Source organism: Gastrolobium bilobum, unplaced genomic scaffold, assembly GCF_033153095.1.
Source record: "Gastrolobium bilobum isolate Gb01-03AN ecotype WA unplaced genomic scaffold, APGP_CSIRO_Gbil_v1 utg21897, whole genome shotgun sequence".
In the NCBI taxonomy this organism is placed as follows: Eukaryota; Viridiplantae; Streptophyta; class Magnoliopsida; order Fabales; family Fabaceae; genus Gastrolobium; species Gastrolobium bilobum.
The window spans coordinates 6,473-25,743 of record NW_026900159.1 but is presented as its reverse complement, the minus strand read 5'-3'; positions in this window follow the sequence as shown (position 1 = coordinate 25,743).

Sequence of the window (19,271 nt, the reverse complement as noted above, 5' to 3'; positions counted from 1 at the left end):
GGTGAAGTACTGAAGATCATCAATGGACCAACAACACAAATGCAACCATTTATAGGAGAATTGTGGGAAAATATAGTATTTATAGCTTCCTCTTGGGCTTTAACTCGGTGTATGATGCAACCAAAAGATAGGATTGTGGCCACATGCCCATTACCCTTAATTAGGAAAGTATATGCTGAAGCACAGTAGGAAGAGAGTATATAGCAATTGACTCTTGGGCCATGAAACTTAAAACTAACATCAGAGTGCTCTGCCTTTGCTGTTAGGAGCAACTTTGGAAAGGTCAATCGAGGAAGCTAATTGGAAGCCTAGGCAACTAAGAGGAAATCGAGGATTCATGGTATCTACAAAGGAATGGAGACAAACTACTTCACTTCAACCTACCATTTTTAGCAAGGAACAAGTGGTGAATCTGGTGATCCTCCTAAAGATGATTAACGCTCACAAGCCAAAGAAACACATGCGTATTGGTGCAATAACACTTGTAGATAATTCTCTGGCAGCCTTGCATGCTCAAATTGGATTTGTGTGTGTGTGATAAACTTCAGATATCCTCGGCGGAAGGAAATGCTGTTCGGAGTGGGTTCAGGATTAAGACTTTAAATCCTTTTCAAAAATGATATTGGAAAAGATTGAACAAATGCTATCACCTTTAACTACTTAGCTCTCATGCGCCAACTGAACTATCATCAAATTAGAAAATTTGATACACAAATTATTGTCTTACGAGCTTTTGACCATAAGTTTGGTAGTGCCTCCCTTGTAGTTAGCTTTATTCCAAATTCTGAAGGTCTAATTGTGAAAGTAACTAACGGTACTTTAGCAAAGTTGGTGGAACTGGGGTTGTAAAATTATCAGAGGGCTTATTACCAAAATCAATGTGATTAAAACCGGCCCGATCATTGACCCGGTCGAGGTACTGGGTTACTGGATCACTGTTCAACTAATGGGTCACTGGTTCAACTGCATGACCCGGTAATTATATGCAATTTTATAATTTATATTAAAAAATTATAAACATACTCTGATATCTAAAAAAAATGATAAAAATTTCAAATATTTTAATATAAAAAAATAATAAATCTCATATTATTATCCAATAAAAGATCAAACAAAAATATAATGATCGTGATACGAGGCTTTAGGTTCAGAAAATGACATCTCTAACTATAAATCAAATCAAAATCTTCTGCATAGTGCATAATTGAGATAATATTAGTGTTGTAGGTACATAACTTATGTAAGTCAATAAGCAAAAAATATTCAAATATGTCCATTATGAATTTTTTTTTTGGACCAGGCCGGGTCACTGGTTAACCGATCGGGTGACCGATTTTCATGAAAATTGACCGGGTCGCATCGGGTCGCACCGGTTCTGATGCATGACCGGTCTGTTACTTAAACCAGACCGATTATATGACCGGTTTACCGGTTCCCAGGTCAACCCGACCGAGTCGGTCCGGATTTCTTACTGACCAAAATTATCTATTAGCAAACTTACCAAAAGACTTGAAGTGTGTTGCTTATTTTCACATGAATGGATCTTATTTTCAGGATTTGGAATCCGGGAAGAGGATTGATGTTAGGACATATGCTGGACTCTACCAAATACAAAATCTCAAAAGGATGCATAAAGAAATCGTGACTCACTATGCTTTAGTCAACCAAATTTGATGATGTATTATTGTGGCAGGCTAGGCCACTCAAAATTTTCTTTACATGAAACATTTGTATCATGATAAAGTGAATAAAATTTTATCTTTTCCTCCATGTAAAATTTGTCAATTTAACTATAGATAAATTTGTTATAAACTAATAAAATGTTCACAATGGTTTTTCGCAGCAAAGTTCTACGCATGGTGTATAACGAGCACAATCATAAGGAATGGTTAACCACCCAAGTGTGGTGGCTCAGTTGGTAGCATGGGGACTGAGTGGTGGGAGAGGACCTCGGTTCGAATCCCACCAACACCATCTGGGAGCATGAGTACCGTAATTCTTGGACTCGCATAAAGAAGTAATTAGGATCAGTTTCCAAAAAAAATAAGGAATGGTTAACCTGTTTCGTGCTTTAATGTGTATAGTAACTTTCTACAATTTTCTTTGCTTCTAATTCCTTCTTCCCTCATGAATTTCACTCACATAATTGAGGTGACTTCAGCACCTAAGGTGTTTTTTGTTCTCCAACAGTTATGGCCTCACCATCTTGTGTCAAAGAAGACAAAGGAAATATATTATCTTAATTAAAGATGACAAAATAAGTTAACAGACACAACGCAAGGATTTCATGTGATTCATCGAGTCACGTGTTGACATCTATTTTTAGACAATAAAACACTTTTATTATAAAAAAAAAAAAATGAGAATCATGATATAGAGTAAGAAAAACATAACTCATTCAACCTTTTTATTTATTTATTTACTAACCTATGGACCCATTAATTAGTCCATTATCCATCTAATCCAATTATACAAAAACTCAATCCAATTCATCCATTTTTGGTTATTAATAATTAATATTTAGGAAATTTAATTTTTTTTATTGGATGGATAGTGAACCATCTAAGGGATACCTTAAGAACAACCGTCCCTTAACCACTGATTTCCTGTTACATCTCAAATTTGCACATACAAAATCAATTTTGACTTGAACTAACAACTAACAAGAGCTTGTTTGCTGGACATTGAACTAGAAATTAAAATATAGTAATATACTAACCGACATATGTTAGGAGTATCCGAATATCCACACATAAGGAATGTGATAGTTAAAGAAAGAAAAAAATTGGAAGGACAAAAATTGTTGATAATAAGCAATACTTATGTTGTTCTTCAATTTTAAGTTTCAAGGAAGTTTGCCACACATCTACAATAAAGATCAATCTTAGAAAATTTTCTAGTAGTATTAAGGCTACGATTACAAATTACAATGGTATATCCCTAGTACTACCTTAAAGCTACCAAATAATATTTTTGCATGGAATAAAGGATACAATCAATCATACTTTAGAACCTAAAGGTGCAGCGGTTGGAAGCTTTTGCCCCAAATAAGAACAATAACAAATATATAATAGCAACAGACATTAGGATCAACATCATTTTGTTCTTTATTCATCATTTGACAGATTTCTATATAAGAGTGGAGAACTGACAAACATAAACCTACTCGAAAACATTTGACAGATAAAGGAAATTGCTCTGTTGAATAACAAAAGGATATCATTAAAAAAAATAAAAAAAGAGAAATAAAACATATAAAATTTAAATATATAAAATAAGAAAAGTCTTCGTTCTTGCTCCATCTCGCATTGTTAAAATGTTCACTTATCTGTTTTAGTACCAAAGGGAGGCTTACATTTAAAACATTTGTATTTGCCTCCAGTGGCAGATCCAGAAAATTAACGAAGGGTGGACACTCAGTAAGTTCAAATACATATAGATTTAGGTCTGGTCTGAAATGCGACTTGTAAGCAGCTGTCGGCAGGCTGAGTCTGATTTAAATCTATATCTGGACGGATTGTAACTCAACTGCACCGATGATGGAGATTGAGGTTTGAGGTTTGAGAGGAGATGAATCGATATGTAGATACAAATGATGAGTCTGGAATAGAGCTCTCTGCTGTTAGGTTTGAATAATGAAGGTGGAGGAGAAAAAAAAAATCACAGAAATATAAAACAGAAGGAGGAAAATTAAAGGGGTAAGATATCGTAACAACCAACTAGAATTACTACCATTACAACGATGAAAATAAATATAACCGTTAGATTAACATAATCGATCTAACGGTGAAATTGATTGGTAGTAACATTGGTAGTAACCCTAATTGGTTGTTATAATATCCTACTCCGAAATTAAATTGGAAAAACCTGAATGTTAACATAAGGGTATTTTTGTAATTTTACATCATATTTCAAGGGTAGGCATTTGCCCTCTTCTCATATAAGTAGATCCGCCTCTGTTTGCCTCCATGGATTCCATATGATTTTCTAAACTTCTTTTTGTCTCTAAAATGTTTATCTCACTCATGGCACATGTGATCCATATCTCTTCTATCACTATCACTGCTGCCTGAAGCCATGCATGCAAATTGTTTGATCTAAGCACTAATTTTAGAACTAACTTTTATAGAGCAGAATGGGTAAATAATCATGAATTGAAAGATATGAAAATAATAAAATAAAATAAATATAAAACAAATAAAGTTGTAGTTTGTACATGCATGCAGATCGGATGGGAACAATAATCAGTCCATGTACTAGAAGAAATGGTATAAATAACTCAAAAACATGCAATTTTAGTGGTCAATACATTGTACAATAGTCAATAGGTACAATTCAACCAAATATATATGCATTCTCTTCCTTACAATGAGACTTGCATGAACATGATCCAATTTTTTTTATTATTTAATTTTTTTAGTAACAAATGATTATTGATAACATCTAATAATTTTATTTTATTGCAGTTTTATTTTCATCTAATCGTTCGCATTTGCAAATATAAGAAAATATAGTACAACAAAAATATTGTCATGTATATATATTTTATATTGAATGTAACAAATAATTACAGTTCTACTTTTAATTTGTAAATTTCTCATGAGAAATTTCCTTTTTCAACATTTTATGTCTATTTTTTATTTACAAATAAGGTATGTATTTTTTTTGGTAAATAAGAAGGGCTAAAAAACCCCAAACACAAACTCAGTTCAGAAATACCCTACGAGAATTACAAACCAAAAAAAAAAATCAGCCAAATACAGTGGCAAAATCCCAGGGGGAAGGGAATCAAAGACTCTAAAATTATTCCCCAAATGGTGTTTTAATGTATATTTAGACAGCCAGTCCGCACAACCATTGTTTTTCCTAAAAACATGAACCAGTTGCATCTCCCAATCCTTTTGTAACCATGCTCGAATGTGAGTCACCAAACGAGTCTCTCGAGCTGCTCCTCCACTCTTGGTGAGCAAAGTAATCACTGAGCTAGCATCACTTTCTAACAAACAACGTCTCTATCCCCCGTTACAAGCCATTTCAAGACCTTTGAGAACACCTCAAAGTTCAGCTACAAAGGCTGAGCACTTGCCTAGATGATAGGAAAAACCTTGAATCCACCTACCAGTTTCATCCCTCATGATTCCCCCACACGCAGCATCTCCAGTATTTAATTTGGTTGCCCCATCCGTGTTAATTTTAATCCAACCAATTCCTGGAGGTTTCCAAATCACAAGGATACGAACCGGTCTTCTAACAGTCCTATCAACATGACCCTGCCTCCATGCATAAGAGATCTCATAAACATTCTGAGTTATTGTTTGGCTCTTATAAGCCAACCAATTATCCTCCTCACCATGAACCACTTCATTTCTCCATCTTCAAACATAAGCCATTGTGACAGCAAACATGCTGGGCCATTGATCATTTGCCCGAATTAAGACATTATTCTTCAAATTCATCTTCAACCAGCTACGTAAATCTGCATTAAAAAACATATTATAAAAAATAGGGTCCATTAGTTCCAGCCACACTTTCTTAATTTTATTGCAATCTCTAGCCATATGCAATATGGTTTCTTCATCTAGTTGACACAGAGGACAGATTGGAGTTGACATGTCTAGTATGGCCAGCATGCTTCTAGTAGGCAACCAGTGGTGGGCAATCTTCCAAAGTAGAACACTAAATCAGTTAGGCACTTTCAATTTCCAAATCATAGACCAGATTCCATTCTCATTATCCTCATCATCATGATTAAGAAGAGCATTATACAAATGCTTGACAGTTATCTCATTGGATCCCTTAATATTCCACCCAAAATTATCAGCTCCACCATCCTCTTGAGGAGGAAGAATACTTCTAATTATTTGAATAGTACTATCCAGAAGAAGATTTGAAAGAGCCCCACAATTCCACATTCCATCATCAGTAACATACTCCCCTACTTTCCTCCCACTTTCTGAATTAGGAATAGGAATAAGAGCATTACTTGCTAAATTGCTATCATGATCCATTCATTTATCTTCCCAAAACTTGATTGTTAAACCATATCCTATTTCCCAGATTAGTCTAGGCTTCAGTTTGTGCCAGATTTCACACATGGCTTTCCAGAGGTTAGAATCTCTAGTCTTCCAAGTGAAAGCTTCTTGCCTATTGATAACATTGCCATATTTGGCTTTCAAAATCTTTACCCACAACTTGTCATGATTATTAAGAAAATTCCAAACAATTTTCTCAATAAAGGCTTCATTCATCACTGTAAGTTCCTAATACCCAGTCCACCTTGATTTTTTGGCCTTGAGATAGCATCCCATCCAATAAGATGCATATGTTTTTTATTAACTGAGTCACCCCATATGAATGTCCTTTGAAGTTTCTCCAATTCATTACAAGTAGCCCTCGGAATCATACCATACTGCATATGATAATAAGGCAAAGCAGATAAAACAGATTGAGATAATACAATTCTACTTGCTTGAGAAAGGGTTTTAGATTGCCAGCTATTTCAATCTTTCTTTTGCTCTTTCTACTACACCTGCAAAGGAATTTTTAGTGATCCTTCCATGTTGAATCAACGCTCCAAGATACCTGCCAATATTTGCTACTCGCTTAAACCCACTCACCTGAAGGATCTTATCAGCAGTTTCATTAGGAGTATTTTTAGAAAAATACACACTAGTTTTCAGTTCACTAATTTTTGGCCAGAAATTTCACCAAACAAGTTCAAGCAGCGAAGGAGGATATGGATCTGATCCTCACTAGCTTCCAAGAAGAGCATTAAATCATCAACAAATAATAAATGAGAAATGTTCGGTCCACCCTTACCTGCTTTGATTGGTTTCCACAAATTACCATCCACCGCAGTTTGAATAATATGGGAGAGCTTCTCCATAGCTAAAACAAACAAATACGGGGATATGGGATCTCCCTGTCTAACCCCTCTACTAGGCTGGAATTCATCTGTTATGTTCCCATTCCATAAAATGCTAGTCTTAGGAGAAGTTACAACAACCATGATTAACTCAGAAAGATGACCAGGAATTTGAACCTCCATTAAAATATTACCAAGGAACTTCCAATTGAGACGATCATACGCTTTTTCCAAATCCACTTTAATTGCCATAAAACATCTTTTACCTCTCATTTTCCTCATTGAATGAACTAACTCTTGGACCACAATAATATTATTCTGAATATGACGATGAGGAACAAAACTAGACTGAGCAGGAGAAACCACCTTTTCCATTATGATTTTAAGCCTATTAACAATAAGTTTACTGACTATTTTATACACCACGGGGCACAAAGAAATTAGCCTGAACTGGCTTATATGGATTGGACTCTGCACCTTGGGAATGAGCACCAGAAGTATAGAATTAATTGAAGCCAGTATATTTGGATAGCTCCATATCTGATAGACCAGAGAGCAGATTTGAGTTTTAACCAGACTCCAATTCCTCTGAAAGAAGATTGCTGGGTATCCATCTAAACCTGGAGCTTTAAAAGCACCAATATTAAACAAAGCTTGCTTAATTTCAAGTTCATTTGGACACCTGTCTAGATCATTTTTTTCCATTACCAAAAGATTAGGCCAAAACTTATCAGATGTAATCCATCTCCTCTCCAAGATATCCTCAGTAAATAGGCCCTTGAAATAGTTCACAGCCATATCTTTAAGATCAGCAACATTTGTTACCCATGCATCACCCTCACTTGTATTAACAAGTGTGGATGTGCGAGTGGTAAAATTAATTGCTTTTTAAATAAATTAGTGAGATCAACTTTATTTATTTTTCTTTTTTATTTATTTCTTAATTTTTTATTATTTTTAATTAAAAACATGAAAAGTTTGTTTACCAAAAAAAAAAAAAAAATGAAAAGCAAAATTTACTATCCTTTTGGATACCAATATCGTAACACTCCATTACATACTGGTGTGTTAACATCGAATAGTATTAAGCGCAACATAATAATAAAATTAAATTACTCCTTAAATCATATCTTAAATGAAACATACTTAAAATTTAATTATACATTAGTCGAAAATCGAGTTCACTATTTCATTTGAAAAGGACTATATTACACCATAACTAAACTCACAAGAAATATTTCTATTTCATCATTCACTCCACTCATCTCCGTACATTCTTCAAAGTCTTTAATTATAGTGTTTGACCATACTCCAATGCTACACATATTGGCATGTTTATTCTCTGAAAATGTTAGCATAAAAACAAACAAACGTAAGATAAATCTCAGTAATATTGGGGTTTTTAAACTATAATCAATCCAACCATTTTAGTGGAAAATATCATTATCTCAAAATATGTTTATAATAAGAAAATATTATCATGAGTAATAAATATAAGCCCAGACCTTTGTGAGTTCTTCATTTAGATATACCCAAACCTTTGTGGGTTTCTTCATACAAACATATAAAAGAATGTGTAGTCTTTAACTGAAATGACTAATGCTCAAATTCTGTGAGCGCCCAAATTCTGTGGGTTCTGTATGTGAAAGGTTTTGTATGGCGGGGCTCAAGCCATGATAAGACGTCCCTTATCCTATAACCATATGATTTCCTTGCGAGTCAGTCACATCAGAATCATTCAGTAAAAGATTACATATTCCATAATATTCATTTGGTACCAAAGGAATTCCTTAATTCTATATTCTTGATTCAAGATCATTCTTATAACTAATATGAATAAATTCATCAAATCCACAAACTCAAATATAAAAGATAAATCAAAAGAATAGAAAAGATTCAAAAGAAAACATTTGGACAGAGTAAAGACACCTTCCTCTTCTTTCTTCCTTTTTCCTTTCTTCTTTCCTTTTTTTTTTCTCTCCCGGTTTCCCACTATTATGCATTGACTTTTCTCGACTTTTCTTTATTGTCTTCCTCTGTTTCTTTTCTTTTCTTCTTTGTTTTCCTTCTTACATGCTTTCTTTCTTTTTTGTTTTTCTTTCTCTCGTGAGGGGTATATATAGATTTGTTACATGCTCACCAAATAAAAGTCTAGTGAAGTTGTTACCAAAAAAAAAAAAGTCTAGTCAAGTAATCATTACTTTTCTAAATAAAAATTTGAGTATCCTTATCGCTTTATTTCTTTGGCTTGACTTCATGACTTTTTTAAAATAATTATCTAATCTTTTTTTTTATTATTGTATTATTTTAAATATTATTTCAATATCTATTTATTTATATTTTTATCCTATTATATATATATATATATATATATATATATATATATATATATTCTATCTAATTTATGGCGCTAGCCACCAATTTCATCCTTGGCTCTATCTAATTTACGGCGCTAGGCACCATTATGGCGCCACCAATTTCATCCTTGGCGCTTCTAAGGTATTATCTTTGGCTCCACTAATATTACAAGTTATTATTGCGTTAAAATGATAAGGGAGTTTATTAGAATGTATATACTTTCAATTTCATTATAAGGTATTATTCTTATATATATTTATATTTTAATAAATAATATACAAGAAAGAAAGTTAGGAAAGAGATTATGCATTTTGTAGGATTGTTCCTCAAATTAAAGTGTTCCAAAACAATTATAACTTATGTTTTTAAGTAGTTATTGGTAGGAAGGGGTGGCTCAACGTGTCATAACCCGCAACATAATATGTAAAATTTGGATCGTGTTGATCCGTGGAATAAAATAGGTTGTGTACGGGCTTGGATAAATGAAACGAATTATTAGCAAATCGTGTAATTGGTTGACTTTTGTGACCTGCATGTCTTCCTGCAAAATATTTTTATGTCAAAAAAAAGGTTAAAATTTTGGTGATTTTAGCACATGTCGTTGCCAGTCACAGGTCAATCTGAAACTTTATTCAGTTTTTTCCTTCTATTTTTAATGTTTTAGAAAAAAATAAATTTTGCGGGTCAATCCATGTGACCCTCGACGGGTTGTGTCCGGGTTTGAATTTTTGACCCATGAACAAAAACATGTCATGTTTGGGTTGGACACTTTGGCCAGCGGGTCAGATCTTGACACGACACAAACCTGACCCATTATAACTTGAGAGTAAATGAGTCAGGTCAAGCCAGACTTTAACTTAAATGGGCTAGGCCTATGTAAATTATTTCAAACATAGTTTGACTTGTTAGCCTGATAGAAATCAAATTATAAGCTTGATCTGACTTAATTTTAAGAAATACATGGCTTGGTTTGTCCTTTCAAGCCTTCAAAAATAATATAATGCTCTTTGTAAATTATAAGTTATAATTTCTTTGTAGAATAGCCAAACATAACTCAAAATATTGACAATTTAACTACGTTGTTAAAAATAAAAACCAATCAATGGAATCAAATTGTATTGATTTTTAATTATAAAATTAAAATTTGATTTAATTTAAAATAAAATAAAAGTTTATACACGTGTGTCCGTGTTTGTGAGTGTATAAAAAATGAGCACAAAAGTATCTATTGTTAGACTAAATAGCCATGATATTTAAACATAAAAGAAGCAACCACCAAATAAGTGAAAGTCAATCAAATTAGACTAATAAAATATACATATTTTTGGAATTCAAAGTTTTAAAATGACAAGTACATTACAATTTAAAATCTACGCAGACAAATCATGCAAGGAGAAACTCAGCACTGAAGATGTCTACCGATCAACCAACATAATTATATGAGAATTTTCCAATAAAAAATAATTAAATAAATAAAGAAGAAATAATAAAAGACAAACATAAATGTGTGCCCAACAAACAAGAATAAAAGATATGTAAATGCATACAACATCCACAAGTTAGAAGAGCGGTGGCGGGGAAGGAATTCAGAGTTAAGAAAAAATATGTCAATGAAAACAGAAAAGATTGTGAAAAATTAGAAAAACTAAAAAAAAATCATAAAATATTATTTTATGAAAAAAAAACAAGATATTAATTTTATTAAAAAGTAACAAGATATTATTTTCTTAAAAATTAAAAAATATTATTTATTAAAAGTATGAGTCAGACCTGGAGGCTTAGAGGCTAGCTACATAGGCTTGTGGCCTGATTTTAAACAAGCCTTTTAATGAACTTAAGTATGTACTATTTTTAAAATGGGTCAAGTCAAGTCAGGCCAAAGGCAAGGGAAGCTGTAGCCCATTGACAAGCCGTTTGACCCATTTACACCCCTATGTAGAGGTGTTTATCAACCGGTCCAAACCGATTCAAACCGCGGTCACTGAACCGAAAAATCGTGTCACATTTATTTCAAAAAGCACATATGCCTTAGCTTTGCTTTTTTGGCTAAATCATGCCATTCGTTATGTTGGAAAAGAAAAATTATAATCGTAATCAGTTTATATTAACTCACATAATCTAAGCTTTGATAAGATGTGTTTGGGAAGAAACCTTCTTCCTTTTTCACCGTAAATTATGCTTAAAAGAGAAAATAACTATTTTTCCTTAATAATAACTTCTAAATAGTTACCAATAACCAACTTATTCAAAAAAATTTATATAACATGTTCTCTCTTGTTTTCACCACACACCTAGGTTATTAGTGATATTTATAACTAAGTGTTAAGTGTCAAACATATAATGTTTTTAGGACCGATTTGTGCTCAATATTGTTGAATATGGTCAAAGACATGGTATATATTATTAAATGCAAAAGACTTTGAATTTTTCATGATTGAGTATTATACTGACTAAAAAGTGTATTGGTTTCAGGTAAAAGTGCTATGATAGAGCAAGGACCGATCACGAAAGCTGGAGGAAGTTGAGGTTCAATTATGCAAGGCTCGTTGGCTTTCCTCGTTAAGTTGCTCGCTCCAGTGAGCAAACTTAGTGAGTAGGACCACAGAAGCACTTATTTTTTCAGTATTTCCTCGCTGATTTGCTCGTCCAGTGAGCAAACTCGGCGAGCATCATCCTAAAAAAACCAGTGGATCTTTTTATTAAAATGGAAAAGAAAGAGGGCAATGCTTATTCAATTTTCTGTGACTTGGAGAGGAGGAAAGCTTTGTTCTTGGACGGGGGAGTCGAGAAGAGGGTCAAAGCTTCACTGCAGAGATCGATTATCAAATTCTTTTTATGGATTTCTATAGTTTTTCATCTATTGTCTTAGTTTCTCCTACTATGTCAGTCTAGGTTTTCTTGTATTTAGGGTTAGATGGAACCAATGGATTCTTGATGTTATCTATTCTTTTCTTTTAATCTAATGTGTTCAATCTTTCATGTTATACAATTAATCTGTTCTTCATTCCTAGTTTTGTTTATGATTTGGCTAATCTTAGATGAACACATGAGTTTTGCATGACAATAAGGATGCTGGTGTGAAATTGTGGCTTGATTAATTGCTAGGTTTTGTTTGATCTAGGAATAGATTAATGAAATCTATGACTGTGTTAATTCGTTATGCTTAATGCTTGCCCTAAGTGGAATCACTAAGGGATTATGGTTCTTAATAGGTCAAAAAATTGAAACACCATGGAATTGAGTTTTAATTAATCTATGATGAATTGTCAATCGCATGAGTTTGAATATTGATTAATGGAAATGATAGATTGATTAGGATGAAATTGGGGAAGTTGAAATCCTAACTACGCTTTTGAGTTATTGATTTTTATTCTGAGTTCTTGATAGTTATTTGGTAGCTACAGCGTGCATTTTTATATTTTAATCACATTACAATTATTATTCCGGTTGATCCAACTTTGATCGTGTAGTGAAATTAATACTTGGTAGATCAATCTCGTGGAAATGATATCCTACTTATCACTTTATTACTTGTATGGTATACTTGTTGTTATTGCAACACTAACATACCTAAACCTTTAGATATTTTATCTCACCAGAGACACTTATTAATAAAAATAAATAAGACAATTCTTATTCTTATCAAAATACATGAATCAATATCTCACATGAAGACGAACTGCATATTATGGAAAACAAACAAGTAACAGCTAGCTGGACATCATCCTTTCATCATTACCTTCTTAGTACGTTGATGTGCTATTTTTTTCCTTTTTTTTTTAAAGTCAGAGAATTAATTTCTCATAAAAATTACGCAAAGAAAGCGTTTGACCGTTGAGTGTTAAAAACCCAGGGAAAAGAAAGGAAAAAAAAAAAAAGCGTCAGCAATATTGGAGAACTCTCTATAGAATAATTTGCAACTTGCAAGTATCGTCATTCTCTTTACCCCTTCAATTCTTTTTAGCATTCGAGCGAATCACATGACACCCTGCACAAGGGAGTTTGTGTGCATAGGAATAGAGATGACGTTGCAATGGCTACATGATGAAACTTAACTATATTGGACTCCACAAATGATAGAATGGTACTGTAACAGGTTTAAACTCTAAATCATACGAAACCCTGATTCTTTTTTGGTAAAATAGAAAAATCTATAAATTAATCAATTTAGGGGTGATTTATTATTTACACATTAAGAAGATAAATTCCTAATTTTCCCTATGGTTATTTTGATGAAGTAACCGAAATGCACTGGGATTAGATATCTTACAAAAGAGGGGATGCAAAATTCTCCATCAAATGGAAAAAGCAGGTTCCAAGTATTAATGGAGAGCTTTTCCTAAAACTTAATTTATCTTTTGACAATTTGGTTATAAAGACTCTAATATCACCAACATTTGGTTATCTTTTAACATTTCTAAAAACTTAATTATTAAGTGAAAACTTATAAGGGTTTTTATTCCTAACACTAATAATACGAGAAAAAACCCTAATAATTAATCAGAGAAAAAGATAAATAGCATTTTATACATGATTCTGTTAATATATATATATATATATATATATATATATATATATATATATATATATATATATATATATATATATATATATATATATATGGTTTATTATTTCTCAAGCTGCTTGAGATAATGTTATCTTCGGCTACTAAATCATAACCGTACAAAGATGGATCAACGGTGATAAAAGAAGAGAGAGAAGAAGGGAATCATAACCATTCAAAAGTAAATCAATTAATATAAGGAAATAAATAAATAAAACGATGTAGTTTTGGGGTGGCCGGAGATAAACTTATCTCAAGCAGCTTGAGAAATGTTTTTCCCATATATATATATATAATCTCCTATTTTTCTTAAATCTCGTTATCTATATTCAGAATTTTTAGATTCAAAAACAAATTATGTCATTTTCATAAGTAAAAAATTGACTAAATAAGTGGACGAAAATTTGAGCACACTTTCAATTTGTACAATTATTGTGCTCAGTAAGCCCTACCAACTGGCACAAGGATTTAATTAAAAGAATAAAAGAATTAAAAGAAAGAAAAGACATCACAGAACATATTTGTATATATATAACATGTTTTTTTTTTTTTGACAGGGATCTATAGATAATATGGTTGACAAGAATGCAGGTGGTTCAAAACGATCTGTAATAATACAAATACTTATCGCAAAAAGAAAATATAAGAAAAAAATTGGCACTGGGTAGCTGCTAGCAAGTGCTAATTTTTTTTTTTTTTTTAATTTCTTTGGGAAGACAAAAAAAACTTTATGGCACAGTGGGGTCGATCTGATCAACACTGTAGCCTTAGCCTAACTATTTTTTTAAGATATTTCAATCGATTTATCGTTGATTAGTTCAATTCGGGACGAATTTCGAGATTAAAGTTTTAAACTCTTTTAAAATATGGTACTGTGGAGGATCAAACACACCTCACCTGCTCAGTTTCCTTACGCCAATTGAGCTATCATTATTTGGTGTCTTAGACTAACTATTGTTATTAAGAAACTACCATATATATTTCTCATGTAACATAAAATGTTAATGAGATGCATTTTTTTCTTCTCTATTTTCCTTATTGGTTCCCATCCACTTTTTGTGTGTTGCATATAGTTATCCATGTGATGTTAAAATCATTGAGAGGAGATAATATGTATTAGAGAAATCACTTCAACAATATTCTCAATTCCATGAAATACACACAAGAAATTGATTTATGCAATAACATAAAGTTAAAGCGTACCGTACGAAAATATATGAATACAAAAAAAAAAAATCCGAGCCTAGTGTTAGACAATATGTCCTTAATACAAATTTTGTCTTCTTTATGGTGCCCAAGATTCGTGAACAATTGTCTCCCAGTATAGAACAAATTACCTCTGTTGTGAATATTAGTTTAGAATAGTAGTTTACTAGTCCCACTTCATGTATATCTCTTTGTACTTCCTTTCTTTTCACTTATATAATATACTCTCCGCTGTGTAGTCAAGACACACGGATTACTCACAAACCTCTCGGGTCTTGATATTTAACATGGTATCCAGAGCCTAACGAGAGAAATTTTAATTTACGTCTGTCCGGTGGACCTACTGTTCATCGAGTAAAATTTGTCTTTCCGGGAGCTGTCACATCGACAGTAATCAGGCCACCGTCAGCCACTGTCTTCTGTCACCGGAAAATTTCTCCGGCGACCGTTTTTTTCAAAGCATACGTCAACGGACTCAGAAGGAGTCGATCTACGCAAAGTCGAAGGACCCACCGTCATAGGAGGCCCCACGCTCTCTCACGCGCCAATTCCCTCTCTGTGCGTGGCCAACACGCACCACCTTCCTCCGACGCGTGCAGTGTTTTCCAGCGATCGTTCGTCGTCGACCAAGGACAGACTTGGTCGCTCAATCGTCCTCTTTCCAGACCAGCCTTCACCTCGTTCAACTGACTTTTTTTGGGTCCTCTTGTTCACAGTTCGTGTCCCCTGATCGTGTTGCCTTTGTTCGTGCGCTGCTGTTTGAAGCCAGCAATAACCGTTCGTTCCTGGTTATTAATCATCGGACAACCTTGTTCTTTGTTCCTGTTCTCGGGCGAAGCTGCTCGTATTTGCTGCCACAGCCAGGAGCTTGCTTGTGGTGTAGATCCATCGCTCCACTTTGGTTCTGCTGCTACTATTTCAGATCTGATCATCCACCACAGTCACAACATTAGATAGAGTCACATTTTCCATACCTGTGTGCTTTTGTTCCTAGTGTTTGATCTTGTTGTTGCGTGACATTGAGGTTCCTTGTGACTTTGGTTCTTTATTTTACTGGCTTTATTCTATTTTTAGACCATGGATGATTCTAGCTCATTTCCCCAATATGTTTCTCAGTCCACTATCCCTGCTTCCACGACTACTGTTGCGCATATAGGTAATACCTTTACTGGTTTCACTCAAAATTCATCCTTTGGTCATTGGGTTCTTGATTCCGGTGCCTTTGATCATATTTTTGGTAATAAGTCTTTATTCTCTTCTCTTTCTACCTCTGGTTATTTGCCTGCAGTTACTATGGCTAATGGTTCCCATATTTAGTTTAGTGGAATTGGAACAATACATCTCTTTCCTTCTCATACTATTGATAACGTGCTTTATGTCCCCGGTTCACCCTTTAATCTCCTTTCCATTAGCCGTTTAATACATTCTCTTGATTGTCTCATCTCTTTTACCAAAAATTATGTTGTTTTACAGGATCGGAGTTCAGGGAGGACAATTGGCGGCAGATTTGAGTCCAATGGCCTTTACATGCTCTCCAACTCCTCTCATCCTCATTTGGTATTAGATTATCCACTCACTGTTCACGTTCAGTTGGGTCATCCTAGTCTTACAAAGCTCCAAAAGATGGTTCCACGTCTATCCAAACTGACCACTTTGCAATGTGAATCATGTCAATTTGGGAAACATACTCGCAATTCTTTTCCTGATAAAGCCAGTCGTCGTGCCTCATCTCCTTTTAGTTTGGTTCACTCTGATGTTTGGGGACCTAGTCGTACTGAGTCAATTCGGGGGTATAGATAATTTGTCACCTTTATTGATGATTATTCTCGGAACACCTGGTTATTTTTACTGAAAAATCGCTCTGAGCTATTCTCGGTATTTCAGAAGTTTTATCAATAAATTCTTACTCAATTTGGTATTCCTATCCGCACTTTCCGTAGTGTTAATGCTCGTGAGTATCTGTCTCAACTATTTTAATCATTCATGGCCTCTCATGGCATTCTTCACCACACGTCATGTGCCCATACTCCTCAACAAAATGGGGTTGCTGAAAGGAAAAATCGTCATCTCATTGAGATAGCTCGGACACTCTTAATTCATGGGAATGTTCCTACCAATTATTGGGGTGATGTTGTCCTCACTGCATGTTATCTTATTAATCGCATGCCTTCCTCCGTCCTTGATAACCAGGTACCGTACTCTATCTTGTTTCTCCATCGGATTTTATATTCCTTACCCCTTCGTATTTTTGGATCTACTTGTTTTGTCCATGAACTCGGCCCCAATCATGACAAGTTGTCTGCTAAGTCCCACAAATGTGTGTTTCTCGGTTAGCCTCGAACACAAAAAGGTTATTGATGTTACTCTCCCAGTCTCCGTTGCTCTTTTGTCTCGACGGACGTTACCTTCTTTGAGTCTGTGCCATTTTTTGGCTCCACCTCCGTTCCTAGTGATTCTGTTGATAGTCTGTTTCCTTTACCCTCTGTTCCAGTTCAATATGTCCCGGCACCAGATCCTCTACCACCATTTCCTTCTGTCACATCTTCAGATGTCCCGGCACCAGATCCCCCCCTCCAGGTTTATCACCGTCGGCCACGTCCTCTTATGCCCCAAGACACTGACTCTGTTGTTAATGAGGTTCCTGTGGACTCAGTTTCGTCGTCATCAACTACTACGGCTTCGGTCCCGCCCTCAGACATTGACCTACCCATTGCTCTCTGGAAAGGTACTCGTGATCCTCGCCCTCCACTCAGGTATTCAATAAATATCAGTTATCCTCGCCTTTCTCCATCACATTTTGCTTGTCTCTCTTCTTTGTCTTTTGTGTCTGTTCCTAAGACTACAGGTGAGGCGTTATCCCATCCCGGATGGCGGCAGGCTATGATTGACAAGATGTGTGCACTTCATGGCAGTGGTACTTGGGATCTAGTTCCTCTTCCCTCTGGAAAATCTGTTGTTGGATGCAAATTGATATTTACTGTCAAGGTTGGTCCTGATGGACAAGCGGATCATCTCAAAGCACGTTTGGTGGCCAAAGGATATACTCAGGTGTTTGGCGAGTATTATGGGGATACATTTTTCCCTGTGGCAAAAATGGCATCTGTTCGCCTCTTTATTACTATGGCTGCCATCTATCACTGGCCCCTCTATCAATTGGATGTCAAAAATGCTTCCCTCAATGGTGATCTTGCAGAAGAAGTTTACATGGAGCAACCTCCTGAGTTTGTTGCTCAGGGGGAGTCTGATTTAGTTTGTCAACTCCGCAAATCTTTGTATGGTCTCAAACAATCTCCACGAGCTTGGTTTGAGAGGTTTAGCACCACTGTCCAGAAGTTTGGTATAACTCGAAGTGAGGCTGATTACTCGGTATTTTATCGCCACTCAGACTCCGGATCCATTTATTTGGTGGTATATGTTGATGACATTGTCATTACAGGAGACGACCATCAAGACATTACTCAGTTAAAACAACACCTCAATCGTCATTTTCAGACAAAGGATCTCAGAAGACTATGATATTTCTTGGGAATTGAAGTGGCTCAATCCAAGGATGGTATTGTGATATCCCAAAGGAAATATATTATGGATATTCTTGAGGAGACAGCTCTGTTCAATGCTAAGCCCGTTGATACTCTTATGGATCCAAATGTCAAGCTTGTGCCAAATCAGGGGGAACTATTTTCAGATCCAGAAAGGTATAGAAGATTGGTTGGGAAGCTGAACTATCTCACAGTTACGCGACCAGACATCTCATTTGCAGTCAGTGTAGTGTTGGGCTACTCACGGCAAGTGCACCGATCGTACAAGTAATATAATGATTAAGTAAGAGATCGTTCCCACGAGGATTACGGTTCAAGCACCAATTCACTATCGCAACTTAAGTTGGACAATCAAAAGTGTATTTGGAAACAGGATTTGAATTGCAAAATTAAAATATTAAATATTAAAGCTAATTACTTGCAAGAATTAAAGACAAGAAATTAAAGATGTGATTTACGAATGTAAAAGAACGTAGCTAGGGGTTCGATTTCATTTAATCTCCTTATTACGTTTGAATTCCTTCTTAATGTTAATTGTCCTTAGTATCAATCTAATCAATTCTTTCGCATGTTATTAGAGCTCAATCCCTTGTTACTCTAAAACCTTTACAATATTGGAAGAACCCTAGTTCCCCGATTATTCCCCAAGCATGCAAGCATTAAGTTCAAGAATCTTAACGATTATGCAAACCCTATGTCTATCCCTAGAATCATAACGTTTACGATGAAGTTATCAGAT